We start from the raw sequence: 25,614 nt of genomic DNA, 5'->3' as shown, positions 1-25,614 counted from the left end.
AGAAGGCTGCGCGCGCACCTCAACCCAGGATGGCATTGGCGGGGCGTATGCAGAGACGCTGCTTCCCGCCCCGAGATCTGGGGCAGAGCATCGCAGCTGCGCCTGCGCGCTGGCGGGGAAGCTGCCTTCCGCCCACTGAACTACACTCACAGCCAGCTGATGCCTATAGAGCAGCCCGCCCACCGCCTGTCAGGGGCACAGGTGCGCTGGAGAGTGAGCTACCACATCTCCATTCTCTGACAAAGAATAACGCGTCGCTTTGCTTCTGGACCGAACTCGGCCTCGTTCTGTCGGCTCGAGAGACACGGGCAGGAGGACACTTCTGTGGCTTGGCCACTCCACCAGGTTGGACCATGGCCTTTCCTCCTGCCCTCATCCGGCTTGCCCTGGCTCAGGGGGAGGACAGAGGAGGCTTTGGGAGGTTTGCCTGAGGATCATTGCCTCTGGTCTTTGAGGACTCTGACGGGGGGAGGCTTCTTCCGAATTCAAAGTAACTCTGCCCACCAACGCAATCCCCAGGTGATTCTTCTCCGAACAAGGCTCCACAAACTCTCCTCCCGGGCTCGGCACAGGATCCCGGCTGCCGCAATCTGGTGCGTACCCTGCGAGAATCCCTGGGGCTGTTAGCTATCACCTGGAGGGAAGTCCAAAAACTCCTCCTTTTCAGCCGTGGCCTCAGACAGCAATGCCAGCCCTTAACCAGCAAAGATGGCGGGGAACTAACGTGACTAACCTGCTCCAGCCGGAGGCCGTCCCATCCAACCTCCTGTAGGACATTCTGCTTAAGGAGGGACTATCTTAAGCAGGGGCCATGACGAATTCAAGAGGGACCCCAGTTATAGCAGAGTCCCATGCTACTTAGACACTTCCTACTTTGGTCTTTTGAGGAATCCATTAACAGTTTGGTGCTAATTCCAAATCTCCTGAAACGAAACTCTTATTTAGGTCACATCTTGTGGCGTCTGTGTGCCAACAAATGATTCCAACTACCCCCTCCATAGTTGGGAACAACTGCAGAACTGGAAGTTCTTAAGGTGTCATCAAACTAGAAATAGAACCAAATACCCCTACACCTCACCTGGTCGAGGTTGCCTACTGGGTGTTTAATAACCAAAATATAGAAGGGAAGTCCACCTACTGGCTGTTGCCGTCCGATGTCAACTGGTCGGCTCGGGAATCTGGACTAACTGCCCACGGAGACTCTCAACTCTGGTGAGTAACCCCTGGCTCCCAGAGGGCTAGCAAACCAAGGGAACTGGGACCCAGATAATGTGCCAGATGTAAATAAGAGGGACACTGGAAGAGAGAATGCCCTCACTGCCCCTGAAGGGGGATGGAAATGGCAGATCCCAGCCACTACCCTCAAAGGCAGTTGGTCCAAATAGATGAAGAATGACAGGGCCTGGGGGTTCTAAGCTGACTGTGGGTCCAGTTGACCCCCAAGGAGCCCCGGCTGACGTTGGACATGGGGGAAAATCCTGTCAAATTCTTAGTCGACACCGGTGCCTGACGTCTGGGCCCAGGTGGGCAGGAGAAACTGCAGGAGCCAGTCCATGACGGTCTGTCGAAAACCCAGATACATATTCCTAATGGAAAACAAGGCCTCCATTGGGAGGCCCTACTGGTCATTGCCCCTGTGATACAGGGCCTAACTGACCAGGGCATTAATAGACCATGCCAATCATCCTGTAAGACCCCCATGCTCCCCGTAAAGAAACCCAGTGGGGAATACTGGATGATACAGAACCTCAGGGCAGTGAGTGAAGCCTCGAGGATACACATCCAGTAGCCCCTAATCCTACAGCCTGCTGGTCACTGTCCTCTAGGACCTGATATGCTTTCTTCTATTATCCATCAGCCCCAGAGTCACAAGAAATATGTGCTTTTGAGTGGCAGGACCGAAACACACAACAAAAGTACTGCTGGACAGTAATGCCCCAAGGGTTCAAAAATTCCCTCTCCGTCTTTGGGGGAAACTTAAGCTAAAGACCCAAAAGATCTACATCTGGAGGAGGTGTTGCTGGAGAGTAGGATCTTGTGTTGCAGAGAGAATTCAGAGACACAGAGGTCAGGAAAGTAAACTGAGGATTTATTAAGTGATAGGATGCTCTCAAGGTAAGCGCTGGCAGACTCTGGTGAGTGCTTCCCTGCGTTTCTTTGTCAAGCTGGTCACACAGAGTGTAAGAATGTATGGGCGAGATACTCATTGGAGAGGGAGGCGTTTGGGGTCGTATTCCCTGATTTCCATCCCAGCTCTGCCTTCCCAAGGGGAGGAGGGATTTTTGTCCTTACTTAGCCTTGATCAGAAGCGTGGCGTCGGTGCATGATGGGTATTTCTAATCTGCAAGGCTAATTTTATTGTAATGAGGGCACAATGAGCAAAAGGTTACATTCAGATGCTGAAGATCCCTGCCTTTTCCTACCTTTCTTTGTCTGCCTCCAGGACACTTGTCATCCCAAAATGTGTGATTTCTCATCAGTGTGGAGGTTGCTGCTTTTCTCTGTCTGCCCAGGGACACTGGTTGTTCACAAGACGTATGATTTCCTGCCATTTGGCCCATGCCCCCCTTTCTCTGTTTATACATACCTGTCTGCCTGCTCTAACAGAGGGAACCTTCCTCCAGGATGTAGATGACATTCTGATCAAAAGCCATTCTAAGGAGGCCTCTGACAAAAATACTGTAACCACCATGAACCACCTAGCCAATCAAGGATATAAGATGTCCAAGAAAAAGGCTCAAATATCACAAACTAAATTGACCTACCTGGGCTTCATTCTCACAGCAGGTCAGAGAAGCTCACTCCAGGAAAGAAAAGAAGCCATTTACAGCCTCGCCCCTCTTAGAACTAGAAGACAGCTTAAGGGGTTCCTGGGAATGGCTTAGGTTTACTGCTTCTGGATCCCTCACTGTGGTCTTAATAGCTGGGCCTCTATATGAAACATTGAAAGGAAAGGATGATGATCCTTTTGAATGGAATTCAGAATGTGAAAGAGCCTTTTAAGAACTGACAAAGCAATTACTTCAGGCCCCTGCCCTGGCTCTCCCAGATTTAGCTAAACCCTTTGACCTTTACATTCAGGAGAGAAGGAGAATTGCCCTGGGGGTATTAGCTCAAAAACTGGAACCTCTTACTCCAGGGGTTGCTCATTTCTCTAAACAATGAGATCAGACTGCTGAGGGATGGCATCCTTGCCTACAGGCAGTGGCAGCTACCACAACCCAGCGGAAGAGGTTAACGTCTGGCCAGTCACTGTGTGGCCTCCATGCCAGGCTCAGCCTGTAGTAAGTTCTAAGGGAGCAGAACGGCTGTCCCCCGAAGGTCCATTCAAGTTCAGATTCTGCTTTTAGACAACCCAGAGGTTACTATGTCACGCGCTAAATTCTGCCACCCTGCAACCCACAGCAACGGGGCCCCTGGATGTCTATGGGTGCGTAGAAACCATAGACACAATCTATTCTAGTCGCCCCAACCTAGGAAGTGAGCCTCTCCCAAACACCAAAGAGGAATGGCTCACACATGGGAGCCACTTTCTGAGAGAGGGAAAAAGGCTAGTGAGACGTGCATTGACCTCCCAGGCCCAAGTCATAGAGGCACGAAGCCTACCCCAGGAGACATCAGGTGGAGCTGACAGCCCTCGCTCAGGCCTTAGAGCTTGGGGCAGGAAAGATCCTGAATGTTTACACAGATTGCCATCCTACACACATAGGGGGCTATTTGGAAGGAAAGAGGGCAGAGGACCTGAATAGACAGTTTGCTGAAGACATAATGAAGGTCAACATGTACATGAAAAGATGTTCAACATCACTAACCATTAGGGAAATGCAAATCAAAAGCACAGCGAGATGCCACCTCTCACATACCATCAAAAACACAAAGGATACCAAGTTTTGGTAAGACTGTGGGAATGCAAATTTGTACAGCCATTATGGAAAATAGTACGGAGGAGCCTCAAACAATTAAAAATAGAACTACTGTATGATCCAGCAGTCTCATTTTTTAGTATATATCCAAAGGAAGTAAGAATAAGGTATCAAAAACATATCTTCACTCCTCTGTGCTTTGCAGCATTATTAACAATAGCTAAGATATGGAAACAACCCAAGTGTCCATTGACGGATGACTATGAAAGGAAGATGTGGTATATACATCCAATGAAATATTATTCAGTTATAACAAAGAAATCCTGCCATTTGCATCAACATGAATGGGACTTTAGGGGATTGTGTGAAGTGAAATAAGCCAGACAGAAAAACAAACAGTGTATGATCTCATTTATATGTGGAATCTAAAAAAGCCAAACTAATGGACACAAGGAGTGGAATAGTGGTGGCCTGGGTCTAGGGGATGGGGGAAATGAGGAGATATTGATCACAGGGTACAAACTTCCAGTTATAAGATAATAAGTAATTATGTGAGGTGATGGATGTGTTAACTAGTCCTTTTGTGGTAACCATTTCACAATATATCTAAGTATCAAATCATCCTGTGACTTTAATCTTTCACAGTGTTATGTCCATTATACCTCAGAAAAGCTGGAAAATAAGACCACTGCAACCTACAGTCAGAAAAAATTGAACATACACAGTTTTCTGATTGCTTCAGACAACATATAAAATTGTTCTACTTAATTCATAGGTTTCTTCTACCAGGAAAAAAAGTAATAAGTTTGAGTAAGTAACTCAGTTTGAGACAAAATGAAAAATTTTAGTGCCCTCCTCCCTCCCTTCTTTCTCTACTCTCCCCTCACCGCCCTAACAATTGTCCTGAAAGCCTGCATCAAGACCTTTCTGGGAGGAGGGCATAGCTCAGTGGAAGAGTGTGCACTTAGCATGCACAGGGTCCTGGGTTCAATCCCCAGTACCTCCAATATAAATAAATACCTAATTACCTGCCCCCTCCCCCACCAAAAAGACCTTCCTAGGCCTGCTTTCCTCTTGTCAAGAGGGCCAACATTCTTTTCTCCCTACCACCAGACTGTTAGTGTGGCTGACTTCATTGAGGCAACAGAAGGAAAATAACAGGACTAAAAGCATTCATTCTAAGATCTTTTCCAAGGTAGTCATATTTGTAAGTAGAGCATATTGAAGGGGAGGGTATAGTTCAGCAGTAAAGTGCATGCTTAGCATGCATGAGTTCCTGGGTTCAATCCCCAGTACCTCGGTTAAACAATAGTAAATAAATAAAAATAAATTTTTTAAAGTAGAGCTTATTTACCCACATAAATTCCTATTAGATGAGATATGGATTTCAGCCTGTTTTCCCAAGGAAATTAAAGAATTCCAGTACTATGGGGGGAAGAGGGACGTTATTGTCACTTCTTAGAGAAGGTGGCTACTGCCCATTATACTAGGAGCTTCACAGTTTGACTCCTTACAGCACCTAGAAGATGCTTTAAGTATGATGGCCATGAGTCATCCTTGACCCCTGAGTGGTTTGATTATCATGTCTTTTTTCCCTATTTCTAGATTGAGAAGATTTCAATTATAGGCATATATTTATGCAGATAATATTTCAAATGTCATATCAAAATGCTGTTCAGAAACTGATGTTCAAGTAAATGGTGAAAAAATTCTAACTTGGCTGGAGTATACAGCCATGATCTCCAATAAGTCTGTTATTCAGAGTCTTCCCAGCTCCACACATTCACTCTTCTTAAGCACTTTGTGCTTTCCATTTCCATTGCTTCATATATGCAAAATTCAACCACAAAGTAAAATGCCTTTGATGGGGCCATCATTATATATCCTCCCTTGGACCCTAGCATCATACAGTCTAGTCATTGAACAAATAGGAGAGTCAACCCAAGTCTGTATGTTCAGAACATGACTCCAGAGAGGCATAGGTGATAAGCAGGATTTGGTGTTCACAGAAAAGAGCCATGTCTTATAGCAGCACTATATACAATAGCCAAGATATGGAAGCAACCTATATGTCCATCAACAGATGACTGGATAAAGAAGTTGTGGTATATTTATACAATGGAATACTACTCAGCAATAAAAAGAATAAAATAATGCCATTTGCAACAACATGGATGGATCTGGAGATTGTCATTCTAAGTGAAGTAAGCCAGAAAGAGAAAGAAAAATACCATATGCTATTACTCATGTGTGGAATCTAAAAAAAAAAGAAAAAAGAGGACACTAATGAACTTATCTACAAACCAGAAACAGACTCGCAGACATAGTAAACAATCTTATGGTTACCGGGGGAAGGGGATGGGAAGGGATAAATCTGGGAGTTTCAGATTTGCAAATGTTAACTGCTATATATAAAATAGATTTTTAAAAAATTTCTTCTGTATAGCACAGGGAAGTATATTCAATATCTTGTAATAACCTTTAATGAAAAAGAATATGAAAATGAATATATACATATATGCATGACTAGGACATAATGCTGTACACCAGAAATTGACACATTGTAACTGACTGTACTTCAATTAAAAAAAAAAGAAAAGAGCCCTTTTTAAGAGGATTGTTTCTAAATTCCATAATTCACATTTTCTTAAGCAAGTGAAAATCACGAAATGGTACTAGAAAACAAGAGCAGTATTTTTTAACCATATAATCACCTCCCTCCTCTCTGGAAAATTCCTAGACTTTTCCCTCTCTGAGCCTGAATCTCCAATTTACTGCCTTATGTGGACTGTTTACAAAATACAGATCCAATCATTCTTTATTTAATTATTAACAGTATCTAGAGTGCCTAGTACAGTACCTGGTGAGTATTTGTCAAGTAGGCACTCAATAAATATCTGTTGCATGAATGAATGAACTGTTGAAATCTGTGACTCATATTTATTCAGCAAAAATACAAATGGTGTTTTTAATTAATCCAACAACATATGGTATTGATTCTAAATGAGTTTCCTTACACCATAAGCAAGCACTGAGATACTGATACTGCAAAGGTACTTCTGCTACCAGAATATAATTACAGTAATGTATTACTAGACCTTATTTGTTAAATATAGACTATAAATATGCTTTAATCAGCCCTTCATTAAGTTGCACAGAAATTTTTAAATGCTTAGGCTACTAGATTTCTCTTTCTTCAGGGCAACAGAGCCCTTGTCCTGGATCCCCTACCTGGCACTGGTCCAGCTGCAACCCCCACACCTACCAGTGGCAGCATCTGCAGAGCCAAAGGGGGACATGCATACCCAGAGCCCATACCCCCTCTCTTAGACAATGTTCTGGGTGTCCAGGACTCCAGAGTTTCCAGGTCAGGCAACCCCATGCTAATTCCAGAACCTGTGCAATGCCACGTCCCAGGGTCCCTCCTCCAGAGGCTGGACACACCTAAAGTGCTGATGCCTCACCTGAGGGAGTGGCTATACAGAGTGGAGAGGGATGCCCACACAAGTGCGTGCAGGAGACAGCCAGGGACGGGGAGAGAGGCGGCTGGCCTCAGGCTAAGGACCAGGGCTTGCTTTCCCCGTGTCATCATATTCCAGCACAGACCACCAAAGAGGCCAACGGTTCTAAACTCAAAGCTTCCTTCCAAAATTACTGGAAAAACAGGCACCAGGATGTTGGTTAATTTTGGAGGGTGGCATGGTGGGTAACTTTTTTCTGTGTGTTTTATCGTTTTTTTGCCTCACATTTCATGTCTGTAAAATGGAATAACAACAGGACACCTCCCATCAAAGTGTTATAAAGCCTAAATGAAATCATGCATACAAAGTTGAAGCATAGTACTTGACATAGAACAAATGCTGGATAAAGTCACTGTAACTACAATTAGTATAACACACACTATTGATTTTGTAACTAGGAACACAGGCAATAAATGCTATTTTTAAATTCAGTTTAAGAAAAAAAAAAAGTAGCCTTCTGTGTTGCCAGGAAAGTTTGTGTCAAGATGGAAAGTAAAACGGTTACAGTTTGGTAGCTTGATGTGATAACTTTTCAGAATTTAGATACATGGTTTGTCCACCTCTATTTATACTCCTGCCCCTGGCTTTGCAAATACGAGGAGTGCTCTCCTCAAATTCTTTTCTTGAACTTCAAATATCCAGATATCCTGAACATGCTTAGTGAAGTCACACAAGTGAGAATCTGCCCATTTAAACCTTTGAGATTTCTTATGACCTCAAACTTACTAACAGAGGGGCTTGATCCAGATGAACAGGTTTCCTTGAGGCAGCCTATGAATGTCAACAATGTTCATCTCCGGTGGTAATAATGTTCAAATAATAATGAGGTTTATTGAGCGTTTAGCAGATACCAGGTACAGCACCAAGTATCTTGCATACATTATTCTATTCAATCTCCAAGACTCTAAAGTGAGTACTGAGATTATTTTATTTGACAGATGAGGAAACTAAAATGTAGCGAAGATCCATAGTTTAGTAACTTTTCCAAGTTTCCACAGCAGAAGGGACAAGATCTGGGTGCCAGCTGGCTTGGCAGCCTACAGGGCACCTGCTCTCTACCATGAATTCCACTGCCTCCAGTATCACCATCCTCTCTTGGTCTCCGCCTCCTCTCTTCCTTAGGCTCTTTCCCCTTCACCTTTGCCCCATCCCGCTCAGCCCTCAGGCCTCTGACCCCCAGGTTATAATTGCCTATTGTGTTGAACATAGAGATCACTTGAGGGGACTGATTTTTCAACACACACACAAGAAAGGAAAGATACTCGAGTGAGGGGTTACCTGGGAATCAGGTACTGCCCCATGATGGGATGAGGGAACCAGAGCTGAGCCATGGAGATGTCAGAGAGGCTGGTGGTAAATCAGAGCATGGGACGTGCACAGTGCACCCAGTGCCAGGAGTGTGCTGTGAATGAGTGTCCGCTGTATCTTGAAAAAGAAGGGACAGAAGACGATAGAACTGAGAAGGTGAATGGACATGAGCCTTGGTGCTGAAGTAGAGGGAATGGGCATCCCAACTGAAGGAATGTCTCCAGGCAGGGAGCACAGTTTGGGTCAGACAGAATAAATAAGTAAAATTCACTCTTCTTCATTCAACTCCAAACCAAACCTACTCTTGTTTGTTCATTAGACCATATCCATGTTTTTAAAAATTGAACCTAACATACGTGTTTTGAAATATAGAGATGTTGGGAGGAGCTATAAATTTCCTCCAAATTGATACGTGTTTTGGTTCAGTCCATGAGCCCAGGACAGAGGCAAAATGTTTCCAGAAGCATGTCACTGGATGAAATAGTTTGGGAAGGAGCAAGGGGAAAAGGAAGCCTTTCCCTCCGTCTCCTTTTCTCTCTTTTCTTTCATCTTCAAATGCACTGACTGACTATGCTCACTATTAGGGAATAGACTGAGGCACAGTCATGACATCTGCCCTCCACAGAGAGAAAGAGAGAGATGAAAATGATATTTAAATCCACATTTCAGTTCAACCTCACCCTTCTTCCTGTACAGAAGCATCTAGGGCACTCAAAAACTCCTCCTTGCTCTTGTTTCTGTTACCATGACAACAGGCATCCGTTCTGAATGGACCAGAAGGATAAGGAAACAAATATGCTTCAGCCTACTTGAGAAATACTTTCTTGTTGATAGTGTAGGGGAGGAAAACTTCTCCCTTCTCCTTTCTAGGTTCTTTGGCTGGTCTAATAATTCAACTGACATAAGACAGAGTAACAAGAGAAAAACAAATTTAATTTCAAACATATAGGAACCCATAAAAATAGGAGACTCCAAAAAGTGACCAAAGCAGGAAGCTTTTATACCTTTCAGACAAGGAGAAAATAAATCTGTGAAGAAATGACAAAACAAAGGGGCTTGGGCTTGGAGTAGCAAATCACTGACGTAACAACGTTTGTTTATATGGACTTGTTAGCCCTGAATTCCCTATTTCTGGCAACAAGTGTGCCTTCTATTCTCCTGATACAGGGAGGGAACTTCACATGCAAGATTTATTTCTTGTTTTCAGGGGGACAAAGGAGGGTCAGAATGTTCTTTTGCACTGGCTGTTTCTTAAACAACTTTGATTTGAAATAATATGCCAAAGAAGCGTATTTTGGGGTGGCATATTCTGTTCTCTTTCCGTCCTACCTTTGAAACTTCCAAGAAGTTTCACAATTAAGAAGCTATGTTAGCAGACTGCTCTGTTATTTCACTGAATTAGTCTCTTAGCCTTGAAAATAGGTTGATTCATGTAAATTTATTTCAGGAGGTGGTGATGCTAAGGTGGGTTCCCAAAGTTAGGTCTATACTGTGCAAGCGTCACCATACTGCATACCTTTTCTAAGCTGAAAACACAACTTACTCTCCTTGCGTACAGTCACAAGGAAAATTTGCAAATATTACTATTCCTAACAGTTTTAGTTATATTAGAATTCTTAACACTTAAAAAGCTTAATTTCTACTGAAAATTAAGAAGCAAGCAATTGTGAACTTTTATATCAGCATTCTTTAGATTTGTAAATTTATTAATAAATTTCATAACCTCATAGAAGCATATTGCTTTCTCACAGTACAATTTTTCTTTTTGGTAATAAGCTAAAAGTGGATAAAACTTTTTTTTTAATTTATCTTTTGTAATGGATGTACTGAGGATTGAACCCAGGACCTCAGGTACGCTAGGCATGCACTCTTACAACTGAGCTATATCCTTCCCCCACAAAAGTGGATAAACTTGTGTTTAATAATTAATGTTTCTATATTTTGTTGTATCTGGAAATGATCTAGATATTAAATGAATTTCCATTATTTACTTTAACTTAGCAAAACTTTAAGGGTATAAGTTCCCTAAGAGATTTCGGAAACTATTTAAGTAGGCATATCATAAAACATAGTTATTATTGAAAAGTTCACTTAGAAATGTTTTTTATCCCACTTGCATTTATTTAATTCACCTGTTCTTAACAGCCATACTTAGATTCCTCATGAAAATTTCATGAGACATTAAAGCAGCTAGTCATCATCTTAAATTACTTTTCTTGCTCACAGATTTTGTAACAGGGATAACATGAGCTTATCTGACTCTTAGTAAACCAAGTAAAATAAAAGTATTCTTAATGTTGATAACTCTAAAGGCATGCATGTTTTAATTAAGCCAACAAACTTAAACTAGTTTTTTTTTTACTGAATATGATCATAGATCACGTGAACTTGAAAAATATTTGGATTCGTTTTTATATCTCCGAGGGTATACTTAACTTATATAGCAGTTGTTTGTGTTTATGCCAATTAAATAGAGTTCTTTATAAGTAAATGTTGGCAACACCACCTGAAGGTAGAAAATATGTGTGTGTGTTTGTGCATGTGTACACATACATGCGTGGACATACTTAAATACATAAACAGTATTGGCAGGCATGGAGACCCTATAGCTCCCAGTCCAAAATTTTACCTGTGAATAAGGTGCAACAAGTTAAAACTCATTAGTCTAAAAATAGCAGTTGAAATAAGTTTATTAGATCAGGTGACTAAAGTTTTTACTGTTTATCAAATGGGACTTTCAAAATTTGTATTTGCCCTTGACGAGTCATCTTGTGGCGGCTGTCGACTGTAGTTTGAGCCAGGGAGCTTTTACAGCAGTCTGTGTTTTAGAAAGCCTCTTTCCTCTATTTTTCTCCGTCGGTGTCAAGCATTTGTGAGCAGTGTTTTAATTATCTCCTGGTGTGTTTACATTTCAAAGACACGGTAAGATTTGTATCTTCAAGGGACAGAGAAAGAATAAAAGTTTTTTCCTAGGAGGTTTGGAGTATATTTGTCAATTATCAGAAGTCTAGGATAATTACTGTTTAAGTTTTTCCTCCTTTTTCTTAAGTGCAGAGCAATTGTATTTCCAGTGTCCTGACTTTTTTTATAATGCCTGCAAATGTCTGAAGGCAAATAGGAAAGGATCTGAGCAGACTCTGAGTTGCTCCCAGAGTTACACTTACGTTTTTCTAAAATTTCAAGTTGCAGCTCAGGAATTACTGATTTTAACTCCTTTCATCTCAAATTTCTTCACGCTATCTTCAAATAATTGAACGGTGCTTTCTTTCTTTGTAATGCTTTGAGGTTGATTAGCACACTAATCACACTATTTTGGATTTGCCTTTTCATATCAAGGAGAAAGTTTCCTACTAAGGGAACAACGAAAAGATGTCTGTGTTCTAGAGCTTCAGGGTTTAGTGGAGCATACCTTTCGAAACTCTGTATGAAGTGTTCAGCAACGGCCTGGGATGCTGTCCGTCACTCTGAATGCCCAGTGAACTCAGACCAACCCACCTTAGAGGGGAAAGTTTGGATCAGCCCCTCACTACCAGCCTCCAGCTGAGCCATTTCCGGGTAATTTGCAGGAAGGCCTGGGAGAATTTCTGGTCATCTGTTTCCTCTGTGAGGGGGATTTCCTCCAGGGGCCTGTCTGGCTTATATGATAATCACAGTATAATCAGGGTGGGAAGAACACCCCTCGGCAGCCAAACAAGGTCCCTGTGAATGGGGTTTTGAAAGGCCGTTAATCTTTAACCCCTCTTTAAATTTGGCAGAATCTTCTGAAAGTAGAGGTAAAGGGGCTTTATAATTTAAAGCATTTGCTGCTGTCCAGGAGACATGAATTCTTTGGGCTGGGGTCTAGAATATTTGTCTGCAAAGGATATTGCATAGGAAGACCTTAAGCTAGCAGGGCCCTGGCAAGCAGGAGTTGCAAGAGACAGCAAAGTGAACCCCACTTCCTGTCCTAGGTGCTTCTGCTAAATTCACTTCCTGACTTTCAGCATTTATGTGAATATCCTGTATACCCTGGACCTCCTTATTAGGCTGAGTGTTCTCTGTAAAACTTGCAGAGAAAGGGAAGTTTAAAACAGGCAGCTGGATGTTTAAGGGATTTCGTGGGGAAAGAGGAGGAATTTGGGGAGCTAAGGGAATTTACTGAGGAGACAGGGCTGGACTTAAGAAGGGGAATTTATACTAGAGGTGGACTTCAATTTTTAAGTCTAATTTCTGTTCTTTCATATTGTTAAGGGAGTCCCTAAGGCTAGGACATTCCTTTGTACCCATTTTTTTAAATTTGGTCTTTCCATAGGTACCAGTAAGCCAATTGCTTAGAATGAGACTCTCAAAAAAATTTTTTTTCAAATACAGAAGTTTTTCCAATTCAAAGGATCCTTTGCCCATTGACAAATAGGATCTTATATTAATCTCAGTAATGACTCAAACCAGTAAGTTTTTCATGGCTTACTCATGGACACAAGAGGCATCCTTCACAAGATCCAGAAAGCTCAATCCCAAAGTTAGCCTATAAAAGCAGAGACCTTCATTGACACAGGTGGTAAGAAAGTTATAGTGAAGAGTCTCTATTTCCTCATGAGAATGTGAGATGCCTCCAGGCACAGATGTGTTAATATGTGACACTGGGAAGGTACTGCTGGAATAGGACTTTTCCAGCACTAGGGAGACAGTGAAAGTTGCCACAGCAAAGGCCCCTTTATAGACTGGGAACCCTTATGCCAAATTCCTCCGAGAGCTAGTACAGCTAGACAAAGAGAATGCTGCTTGTGACTTTGTGTCTCTGAATCCCAGTCTATTCAACTGGTCACCAAATGCAAGGTGGTATTTGCACTTTCTGGCTGGTGGTGACTAGAGAGAATATTCTCACTAAGTCACAAAGCCATGTGCTCAGGACATAAAACAAGATGAAAGAGAAATCTCATATGGTTTTCCGGACCCTCAGCAAAATTTAAATAGATGCCAGTCTGGTGAGAACTATGAACTCACCAGTCTGAGGCTGACTTGAATAATAGGCTTATAGGACTCACGTCTATTTTCCATTCTATAGTTATTCCCTATAACAAATGACATAAAAGACAGAGACGAAAGAAAACAATGACCATCTCTAGGAGGAAAGGGATTAACAGAAAACACGAATATTTGTGACAAATCTTTACCAGAGTGGCTGTACCCAAGGAACTATTTCACACAAATATTAATTTAGAAATTAGTATTTTTAATATTAATATTCCTGTCAGTCTAAATTTAGGAAAAGAAAAGGACTCTCAACACTCTCACTTACATCAAACCCTGCAGGCAGAGATCTGGGAGACCGATGTGGTAAGGATTCTTAACCTCTTTCTGCTGGTGCTTGTCAGAGGCCCCACACCTCGGCAATGTCCAACCAGTTGAGAGCCCCACACTGCATGCCAAAACTGTAGGGGAGAAAAAATTTTCCCTTCTCTTTTTTAGGTTCTTTGGCTGGTCTAATAATTCAATTGACATAAGATCAACAAGACAAAAATTTAATTTCATAAGTACAGAAGTCCACAAAAACATGAGACTTCAAGAAGTGACCATAGCCAGCAACTTTTATACCTCTTAGACAAGGAAACAATAAATCTGTGAAGAATTGACAAAACAAAGGGTTTTGGGGTACTAATTGGTAAAGAAGTAACAAAGTTTGTTTATACAGACTTCTTGGTCCTGAATTCCCTATCTCTGAGAATAAGGATGCTTTTTATCCTCCCGGTGCAGGAGGGTATCTTCACGTGGGAGATTTATTTCCTGCTTTCAGGACAAAGGAGGGTCAGTGTCCTTCTTGCACTGACTGTTTTTTAAGTAACTTTGATTCAAAGTGATCAATATGCCAAAGCAGCACACTTGGGGTGGAATATTCTGCTCTCTTTTGATAGCATGATACTCCCAGTGTTACTGGCTCCTAAGCATATTAAGTAGCTAGTGGAAGTGCCTTCAGGAACTAGATTCTCTCCAGGATCTAAGCTTTGTGATTAAAGGACAACACATTCAATCTAATTCTTCTCCCGTGGGAGCCCTCTGGCAGCTCTCTGCAGCAGCCAGGACACACAAGACCTATGGTTCTGCATGGGCTTAGCCACACGCACAGCCTACCTTGGGCATGGCCACAGTCAAGGCTTGTTGGACAAAGCCAAGTATTAAGTCTAAGTCCCTGGTTATAACTCGGAGAGAAAATAACAAAGTCCCTCTCCCAGCCACCCTCACAGCTGTTGTATTTTGCTCCTGATCTCATTTAATACTTTGAGTATGCTGGACCCTGGTATGTAATTATTAGATTTAGTCATCTCAACATCTTTTTGGAGTGGATGCCATTACTTTTCATCAGGAAAAAAAAAAACAGTGCCCAAAGAAGTTAAATAACATGTCCAGATTCCCATCGCCACAAAGAAAAACCTAATCTTCAAATTCACTTAGGTGAAAAAAAGGAGCCCATCCTTGTGGTCCACCACAGCTCAGGGAGTAGGGGCAATGCTGAGCAGTCCACTCACTGACTCATGACACACTCATCATCCCTGAATCGACAGCTTGGTCCTTGCTCCCGCATGGGCTTACACACTGAGGCACGCAGGTCAGAGACAAGTAAAAATATATGTAAATATATATATACACAAGTCTGACAAGCATTGTTAAGGAAACAGTGCCCAAAGGAAGACTTGTGTCCTCATCCCTGTGAAAAGTTCTGCCCTGCGGAGCCCTCTCTCCCTTGCAAAGCAAAGGCTGAGCCTTGATCTGCAAGCCTGAGATGATGTGCTTGGAAAGAGCTTTGCACAGTGACTGAGAACATCATTTGCTCTCAGTCCATCATTTAAGGTCCAGGTCTGCTACAACCTAATTGTGTCACCTGGGACAAGCAACTGAAAATTCTCTGGGCCTCATCAAATGCAGAAACATAGGGCATGTTGCTGAACCTGGCACATAACATAAATAGGAGTTTCTCAATTATGTTATTACTGTCATTATTTCCCTCCCACCCACACCGAAAAGTCCTCCCACGTGGTGCCTGCAACAGCAGTGGGAAATGGTGGCCTCTAGAGATTACGGAACTCCAGCCATGGAGTGTCAGCTCATCTGGATGATCGCATCTACCTCCTCTGCCCACGCTGCCCCATCTCCTTTCTCTACTGTGTTCTCTATGGGCTGACACAGCAAACGCTGCCAATGACCCGCTCACATGTCCTCAGATCCCTTCACCATTTTCATGCTCACTGGCTCCCAGTGCACGTTCACTCCCGAAGGCAAGCATTGTGCCTCTTTTCTGGTGGCCTGCCTTCCAGCTGTCTGAGCGCAAGTGTATGTCTCCTGGGGAGCCTTGCTCACGCATGACCACAGGTGCAGACACTAAAATCCTACTTCTCAGGAACTTGAAGGAGATGACTCAAGGGAGTGCTCCCCTTCATACTGCACCATCACCTGGCCTCGTCCCCTTCCGACTCACACTTCCCAACCTCCTACCAAGAGACACTTACTAATAAATAAATTGCTTTCACAAGAATCCTCTTCCAGGGAACCAGCCTAAAACAGGATCGTGTTAACTCGCTTGAGTACTTGCTTTAAAAGCATGTTTAGAAGTAAACACTTGGGTGAGAAATGTTTCAGTCTTAGCAAGGCTTGACTCAGAAGCTTTAGAACTCTCTGAGAATTTGAAAGAGTGGCAACAGGCATTTTGTCCTTCAGTATGAAAGATGGAGGACTACTAGAGTCGAGAAGTGTAAACACAGTGATGCATTTTGGAACAAGTTGCACCTTCCAGGCAGAAATCACTCCTAAGTTAGAGTCATCAGACTTTCTGTTGCTGCTTGTTTCCAAATGAAATATTTCTTAAAGACAATTCAGAACGTACCAGAACAAGGAAGGCTTTCTTAGGGGCTCAAAGTTATAAGAAACTGTAACCTTTTAAGTGACATGCAATTAAGTAGGAGTGAAATAGTCATCGTTTGAATGTCTAAAGGAATTCTAAGAGAATCTCTTCATCTGTAGGGCTTAACTGTGGACACAACTTATAGACATGCAACAATGGTGCCCACCACCTCAGGGTGGCATTCAGTTAGATTAAAATATACCTAGGTTTTTATTTAAGAATAAAAAGCAAGGCAGCTCTAGATAGAAATAATTTTTGAGACGAGCCTCCTTTATCATGACTTCTGCTATGTGGCCCTAGATACGAGATTTCTGCTACTTTGGTCGTAGCATTCAGAGTTCAGATAGAGATCACCTAGCCTGGTGTTTTCTTTCTAGTGTTCTACATTTCCAGTTTTTCCACAATGGGTATATGGATACATATATACAGACATGTGCAAACCCATATGTGCTTTATGTGTATATAGTAAACATATAAGTATGTGTAAATATACAGAGGTTAATTTTATCATTTGAAGTTTCTAAACTGGACCATGTTCAACTGTAGGAACATTTAAAGAAATTTAAATCAGAAAAAAGAAAGTTTGCTTATGTATTATCAAAATATCTTTGAGTAATAAAATTTAACTGCTGACAATGGGAATGTAAACTCACATATTCCTTTGAAAGCAATTTAGCAAGAGCCTTTAAAATGTGGTAATCTAGTAGCTCTATGTCTATAAAGCTGAAATAAATAAAAGCTTTGTGTACAAATATGCACAGTTTGATAAAATTTAATAGGTTGTCTACTTTTCATTAAAGTATAACATACTTACAGAGAAGTATACAATTCCATAAACTATCACAAACTATACCCACTTGTGTAACCATCACCCAGTTAAGAAGCAGATTATCACCAACTACTCCAGAATGTAATAGCTTTTTAAAGTAGAAAGTCTGACTGGGGATGGAAGATACAGAAATAAGTCCTCCTTGCTAAGAAAAGATTGGAGTTCACCATTTTTTAATCATACAGTGAACATTAACACCAAACCAGATTCTTGCCAAAGACACTGATGAGAAGGCCAAGCTTAGCCGGTTGGCATAACCAGCTATTACCATCTGGTTATGCATAAGCGTACCTAAATTAAACAGCCCCAGCAACTAAAATCCAAAGGAGACTCACTGGGGCCTTGCTACTCCACGCACATCATGTTCCCAAGCCTTTGCATGCATCAGTGACTGCCTGGAGTGGCCCCCCAACCCTGAACTTTACAAGGTCCCAGTCTGCTCCTCCCTGAAGCCTTCAAGATCCCAGCCTCTCCAGGTCTTCCTCCCAGTTCCCACAGTGTTGTTTTTAACTACAGCTCTCCTAGTATATTTCTCTCCCTGCATCAGTCACTGGTTTGCATTTCCATCTTTCTCCCAGAATGATGTGAGCTCCTTGAGGGTAATTTCTCTCCTTTACAGCCCTAGAACCTAGCTCAGATATTGAATGAAAGGTTTTTGAATGAATGTTGAACAATATACTAGTCAGATCTTTGACTCCTCTCTTAGGAGAAAAAGAATTTCTTACTCTTCCCAATTGTCTCTCCATTTCTATATCTAATTGCTAGAAGCCTTTCCCTTTACCATAATTTAAAGGTAAAAATCAACTTGGTAACATCTTGTACCATGAATTGCAAAACAACCAAACTAAGCCCAGTCTATCTGAATAGCAACCCAAAATAGAGCCTAAAATAGAAAGCTATATTAAGTGAGCTAATTAAATAAAGAAAACAAGAATTTTGCTATTGTATTACAAGTTCTTTGTTTTACCTATATGAATGATTGGAAAAGAAGTGTGGAAGAGCAAGATGACTTCACGGTAAAACTCTAAGCCCCAGAAGATCCTAGCATACCTTCTAAACTTAGCTCAGCCACTGGCCCACCATGTGAATGAGTCACTGCTCTTCCTTGACTTAAATCATCCCTCTTATAAAACTTGTTAAAGAAAGACGTCACTGCAAATTAGATGTTGTAGCTAAGTTTAGCCATCCTTAGGACATAAATATTGTAACTTATGTGAGTTCAATCATTTATGGTTCATGACTTATATTTGGGCATGTGCTTGAATATGTGTTTTTATATATACTGTAGTTAAAGATATACCTTTTTATAGACATAGATTATATATATATAAATATAGTAATATAATATATATACAAATATCCACAGAGAGCACCTTGCACAGAAACATCCTTGAGCTATTTTAAGAGGCAGCATTATTTTACTGACAAATGTTCAGAATTTAGCTCTCCAAATTGTCCCCAGCCTAATCTCGATGAATGACTGTTTTCAGAGAGGCTGAGCATGAGTGAGTGTGTGTGTGTGGCGGGGCAGACTGGAAGACCTGCCTTCCCCCGTCCCTGGCTCCTCTTCCGACAATGCCATTTACCCTGAGCCACGCAGGCAGATGCAGCATGGTGTGTCTTGGATGTTAATGGTGGTCTCTCTACCAAAAATATCGCACCCGACAGGCTTCTCCAAGAAGCCTGAGGCTACAGTCATCTTCAGCACTGCCTTCATTCTTTAAGGGCCTTCTTAAGGAGCTAAGGCATTTTCCCTGGATCAGGACACTGTTATCTAGCAATGGTTGCCCATTTAAAATCTGAGTGACTGGAGAGGTTAGTTCGACAAATCAACCCACTACCACCAACTTATAGTCGCCTCTTTGTGATTAGGATTCTGAGAATGAGGAAGAAGAAGCTACACACAGAGAGACTGAGAAGACCTGAATCTTGCTTGGGAGGAGGAAGTCAGAAACCAGGAGAGTCCAGCAGCCATGCAGCGGTCTAGACACAGGGAACAAGTAACAGGAGAGTAACAGGGACACCGGAAGCCAGGTAAACACAAGCAAAAGACTTACTCTGCCCAGTGACTATTGCATGGGAATTTACAGCTTACAGAGAACTTCCTCATCTCTTTTGAATCTCATAAAATTCCAGTGAATTATGTATTGTTACTTTCATCCTTATTTCATAGAAGGAAAATGTGAGATTCAGAAACCGATTTACCCAGGGGGGCTCAGCTAGTAAATGGCAGACCAGGCTGCAAATCAGTCTTCAAAATCCAGCAGGTCTTCTCAGTGTATCTTTCTGCCTACACATGTCAGGCCAAGCAGCGTCTGTGCCAAATGATTCCGCCCCCTCCACCACCACCACCACCACACACACAGATGTGGTCATACTCCACCACTGGGCATCCACCTACTGTGGCCAGAACTGACCCACACTCCAGAGCAATAGTCAACAGGCTGTCCATATCAGGGGAGCCAGTTTACCCTAAAATGTGGGGCAAATGGCTAAAGGAGAAACTTAAGAGAGAGGCAAATACTCAGATAGGTAAGAAAGGTACCCCTACCATGCTAATCCAGGACAGTATGTTGCTAACACTTTCTGTGAGTCCAAGAGAAATCTGAGATCACAGAATACAGATTCTAAGAGAGGCCTCAAGGGCACAGGCCCACCCATCAACTATCCAACCCATGTGGTCATCTAGCCTGTACATAAATAGTGAAAAAGAAGCATTCTTCAGTTTCCTTAAGAGACCCATTCCCACGTTCAGTCATCTTTCCTTTCAAAAAAGATGCTCTTTTGTACGTAATTTAAGTATTTTCTATTAGCTGTCTTATGTTTGCTCTAGAAGAGATGATCAGTGCTATTAGAATAACGTGTCTAATGTTTTGATGCCCACTAAGCATCCCTTCAGTATTTCTTCTCCATTGAAACAGCCACATCTCCTCTGGCATCTCCTCCTAAGGCATAAGCCCGCGTTTCCATGCCTTTAATCAATCCCATTGTTCATCTGTGGTCCCTTTCCAGTTTCACCACCTGCATCTTAAGATATGAAGACCAAAACACAGCACCCTGGAAGCAATAATCTCAGGAACAGACCAATAAAAGGCTGGTATCCAAGCCCCTAGAAGGTCACACAATAAAAGCCAGGGTCATGTTCACGCCCAAATACCCCCGATAAATAACAACCCCGCCTTGCCGATTTGTTCAACGTGCGTTCCATTTGCTGCGGCTGCCCCAGTGCCTGCCCTCCCTCCTCTGCTATGTCCCTGTGGCCCACGTTGAGTGATCCTACATATAACCCTCTCCCAACCCTCCCTGAGCAGGACTACCAGAGAGGAGAGCTCCAGGACAGCTCAAAAGCTTCGAATAAAATGGACGTAGCTACTTGACATTATCACAGATGACTGGAGAGTCCCAGAATTTCAGAACAAAAGGAACGCTCAGTCTGGCACCATAACAGGAAAGAAGGAATTCGCAGTATATGTAGGGGCTCAGTGAAGCCTCTGCAAGTACACGTAAGTATCCCGGGAACGTACAGGTGGCATTCACTTAGGTCTGTCTGTACAAAGGGAAGCATCATCCTCATTCACCAGCTCACAGGTTTAATCAGCAAAGAGGCCGAAGCTGGGAAAGCCAGAAGTACCTGGAGCTTGTTAGAAAATTTATCACAGCAGGGCCAGCAATCACTTAGCCCATTTTCTCTTGTTTTCCCTTTCCACCTGCATATTAAACCAAGCTATCTGCTCCTCACAAAGGGAAGGTGCTACAACCATTTTTCTCCCTGAAGCAAAGCAAGATTGTGTAAGTAAAAGCCCCAGAAACATTCTAATCAAGAATGAGAACTAAACCCCCAACAACTAAGATTTAGGCAAACCAGAAACAGATTCCAGAATCAGTTTAGAGCCTGGTGATGCTGCTAGAGGCATTGCTAACCCCCGTAGCTCAAGCCTGGCTCTGAATAGTAACATCCTCACCACCAGATGCCCCAGGCCTCACTGCCTAGAGGCACTGAGGCCCTGTTAGCAAATATTTACTCAGTCTCAGAGCATTCTTTCCAGGGTGGTATTTTTCTTTACTCTGCTGATGAAATGCAGCCAAGTGGGGGCCAGGGAGGTAGCACCATATGCCCCTGACCCTCAGAGAGCATCCAGCACAGGGCCTGGGCCATCTCAGGTTCTCCCAGAATGGGTTTAGTCCCCTGGATGCCTGCATTGCCAGCTGGGTAACATAAGGTGGTCGTTTCTATACAGAACAGCCTGAAAAAAGAAAACAGTAAAATTATTCTATTATATTCATTGAACATTTGAGCACTGTATTTCCAAAAGCATGTACTATTATTTATTAGTGATATTTAGACCCATTAAAACACATTGAAGATAAGAGATATTTGCTCTGCAGCATTATTGAAAACAGCCAAGAGGTGGAAACAATCAAAATGGTCACTGCCAGATAAGTGGATAAAGAAAACGTGCTGCATACACATCGTGGAATATTATTCAGCCAAGAAAAAGAAGGAAATCCTGTCAAATGCCGCAGCATGGATGAACCTGGAGACATTATACTAAGTAAATACGTCAGTCACAGAAGGACAAATACTGCATGGTTCCACTTATATGAGGTACGAAAGTAGTCAAACTCGCAGAGACAGAGAGTAGAAGGGTGGTTGCCAGGACCAGGCAGGAGGGGCAGGTAGGGAGATGCTGTTCAGTGAGCATAGAGTTTCAGTTACACACGACAAAAAATGCCCTAAAGATCTGTTGTGCAACACTGTGCTTACAATGAGCTATACTGCACTACACACTTAAAGATGTGTTGAGGGTAGATCTCATGTTATGTGCTTTTTATCACAATTTTAAAAACCTAGTCTCCTTTACTTCACTGCAGATGGCAAACTCAATGGACAAAATTATGTGCATATCAAAACATGAGCACGTGCGTGCACGCACATGCACACACACACACACATTAAGGATGGAGCATTTAAGGACAAATAAAAGCAGGGTTCTAGTGTAAGCTCTGACCAGACCTGCTACACTCAGCACTCCCAGATCTAGAGCCAGGGCCAGCTTCATGGCCGTTCGATCTGTACAGCTGCATCAGGTCCCAAGCTCAGAACAGGCTGGCACTTGGTTTAACACTTTGGGGCTTTTTGTCTAGAAAGTCTTAATAATTTGTAAAGGGTCTTGCATTATCACCTTGCTCTAGGCCCCACAAATTATGTAGCTAGTCCTGTTCGTGTGTATTCACAACTGCTCATCCTTACATAGTCTGTTTTATGTGGCTATAAATTGGTAGTGTCCAATCACTATTATATAATCTGTGCACAGTGGGGCAAACTTGTAAAATAAGAAAAAAATAAGCACGTTAGACACAGATGGCTTGCTAAATGCATTTATAACCATATAAAGTAGTTAAGCTGGGAGTTTGGGACACTGTAGTTGGGGGTAAAAGGGATTCAAAAATCCCTTACTTTCAGCATCCCTCTGATGGACAGGAGCCAACCCTGGCAGGCAAATTTCCATCACTACCCTTCCAAGCACATCTCCCCCAAGGAACTGGGGAGACTTGGGAAGCCATGCTCATCAAACCTCCTCCAGGCTGATTTTCTGAAATCCTGTGCTAAAAATGGATTTATTTTGCGCTTATTACAGTAATGGTAATTTCTAGAATATGTAACTGTCCAAGTGCTCATTTTTACCAACCCTCCAGTTCTCTGACACATTTCTTCAGGGTCATCTAAAGGAACTAGAAAGAATAGATATTTTCAGAGACTTGAGTATCTTTGCAAGAATCCAGTGATCAAGTTGCCTATAATTTTTAGATAAATTGAATGAAAAATGAAACTAAGCCTAAAAACTAAAAGAATTTAGCCTAGACAGAGATAACTTATTAAGAATGTCTAAAAAGTAGGGGTGGGCATAGCTCAGCGGTAGAGTGCATATTTAGCATGCATGAGGTCCTGGGTTCAATCACCAGTACTTCCACTTAAAAAAAATGACTAATAATAAGTTATTTCAAGGTACAGTCAGACAAACCCTTCCTCTGTAAATTTATTTTTTTCCTCCTTCGTGAGGACATCTTCAGAGTGCTGTCAGGGACATAAGCTTCTCATTAAGACAGATTAATTGTCAATTTTAAACAGGTTAAAAAAAAAAAACAGGGGTTCTCCCTGACTACATCTCAAACAAAGATCTTAGTAAGAATAGACAGGCTCCTTCTCTATTACTGAAGATAACAGAGGAAAACACGCACTGATTAGATTTATGGGAAATCTAGAGGCCTTGCTTTGGCAGCTTCAATATCCCTTTTCACGAGGATGCCTAGCAATCAGCAAATTGAACTGTTTCACATTTTTGTTTCTTCTCTTTCCGTCTAACTGAAGCACAATAAATAATCTCATGATCAGAAGACAGAATCTGCAGACGGGGTCGTCAGCTCCTTACATAATGAGGAAAGTTATGTCAGCAAGATGTGTCCCCTCTAAAATCACAATCCCAAGATAGCTTCCATCTCATTAACGCTAGGGGCATCATTTGTTTCCCCAGCTCACTATAAGGCTGAGCATTTGGTTTCCAGAGGCAAGTATATGACGCTAAAGAAGCCAGACTGCCCTTCTCTGATGGTCCCTGTTTACACTCAAAGTGGGACAGACAGAAGAGAGCTTAGCAGGGGATCATCCAGGAACATCTGCATCTACAAGTGAGATGGAAAGTTCCCAACCATGCAAGAAAGACTTGTGTCTATGGTTTGAATGCCTTTTTATTTTTCGGTTCTCATCAAAGCCTAAATTTTAGAAACACACAAGTGAATGCACAAAGTCAAATATACTTGGGGCCTCAGAGCAACTCTAAGGAATTTCGGCTTTAAATTGGTGACCTATGTTTTCTCAGAAAACAAGTTTATTTAGTGAGCACTTACTATGTGCAAGTTCTATGTCACTGTTCCCATCTGCCACCTGAGAGCATAAAATTTATCACCTGCGAGGGGCAGAAGAGAATCAGAAAAACTGAGAGGGAAAAAGTTTCAGAGCAGCGCAGTTCTAAGATGCTAATGGTTGAGAGAAGTAGCAGAGTTGACAGCAAAGGGTGGTGAGGGCTCCTCATAGGATAGTTTAGTACAGTTAAAAGAAATCACTGGGGTTCACTTCTAGATGGTCTACAATATTTAAATGTCAAAGTACAATTTTAGCAGACAGTGTGACGGCTTTGGGACAGTGGATCACATGTCAAGCCCTGACCTGTGGTCAGGGGGCGCAATTATCCTGATTAGTTATGTCCAGAAGTGGGGTTAGCATCCCGTAACAGCCAAGTCCTACGTGAGGGCCACGTGGTCAAGACCAAAAATCCAGGTAGTTAGTAAGAGGAGGGCAAATGTCACAGAGGCACACCATTCTATTTTCTTTTAGGTTTACTGGTAATATTCCTCTCAGAATTGCCATTCTGTAAATATAGCAAAGATATAGCTAGAACAAAGTAAACCTAGACCAGATGACATCACCTACTATAATGATCCACTGTGGTTAAAAAAAACGTTTTTTCATTATGTCCCTTTTCCTGTCTATGAACTCATGTTTCAAATCACATTTCTGTTGATGGGAGAAGATTCTTTGGCAGCTAAAGCGAACTGCTCTGTTAATTATCATGTTGAGGGAAGTCCAGTTTCCAGTCTGTGTCTCAAGAAATTCCTTTGCCTTTATTCCAGGAAAAAGGATGACTTTTCTGAGGCATAAGGTGAACTCTAATTTGGAAATACAACTCTTTTTTTATCAGGATGAAGAAAATTAAGGCCTGGTGGCTTGAGTCTATGGCAGCCTTTTGCCTACATGCAAATTTAAAGTTCATTTTATCTTATGGCAGAAACACACCTAATTAATTTGGCATTCTTTTCTATGTAGCTTTTCCTGGAGGAAGATCTAGTTTGATTTACAATGAACATCTAATTAAAACCTTAATTTCACTTCCTATATATACTTTGTAGCTGTCCTATTAGAATAAGGGGAGAAGGTCAAGGTGAATTCTGCAAGTCCTCTGGTTATTTCTATCACTTAAAAGAGGTATTTATTATGTTCCCAGAGTGTGTTGGGCATTAATGTGCAATTTGTCATCCATGCCTTCCAGGAGGTCATCTAGCTGGGGAGACGAGCTTTGCACTTACAGAACAGTTCAGAACAGGGCAGAGCAGTGTGGAATTAAAGACCAGAAGCAGTGCTGCAGAGAGCAGAGGGTGACTGGA

General features: G+C 42.2%; 1 long non-coding RNA gene across 1 annotated transcript; it reads left to right on the top strand.

Annotated features, from left to right (window-relative positions):
* Positions 1-482: 482 nt before the first annotated feature.
* On the top strand, positions 483-24,046 carry LOC140689021 (uncharacterized). Its single transcript, XR_012063884.1, has 6 exons — positions 483-593; positions 946-1,212; positions 19,267-19,428; positions 20,706-20,897; positions 21,781-22,000; positions 23,928-24,046. It is a non-coding gene; the product is annotated as an uncharacterized lncRNA (long non-coding RNA).
* The last annotated feature ends 1,568 nt before the right edge of the window (positions 24,047-25,614 follow it).

The sequence above is a fragment of the Vicugna pacos genome, chromosome 24 (genome assembly GCF_048564905.1).
Source record: "Vicugna pacos chromosome 24, VicPac4, whole genome shotgun sequence".
Lineage (NCBI taxonomy): Eukaryota > Metazoa > Chordata > Mammalia > Artiodactyla > Camelidae > Vicugna > Vicugna pacos.
Note: the sequence above shows the minus strand (reverse complement) of the source record. Positions and strands in the feature narration are given on the sequence as shown.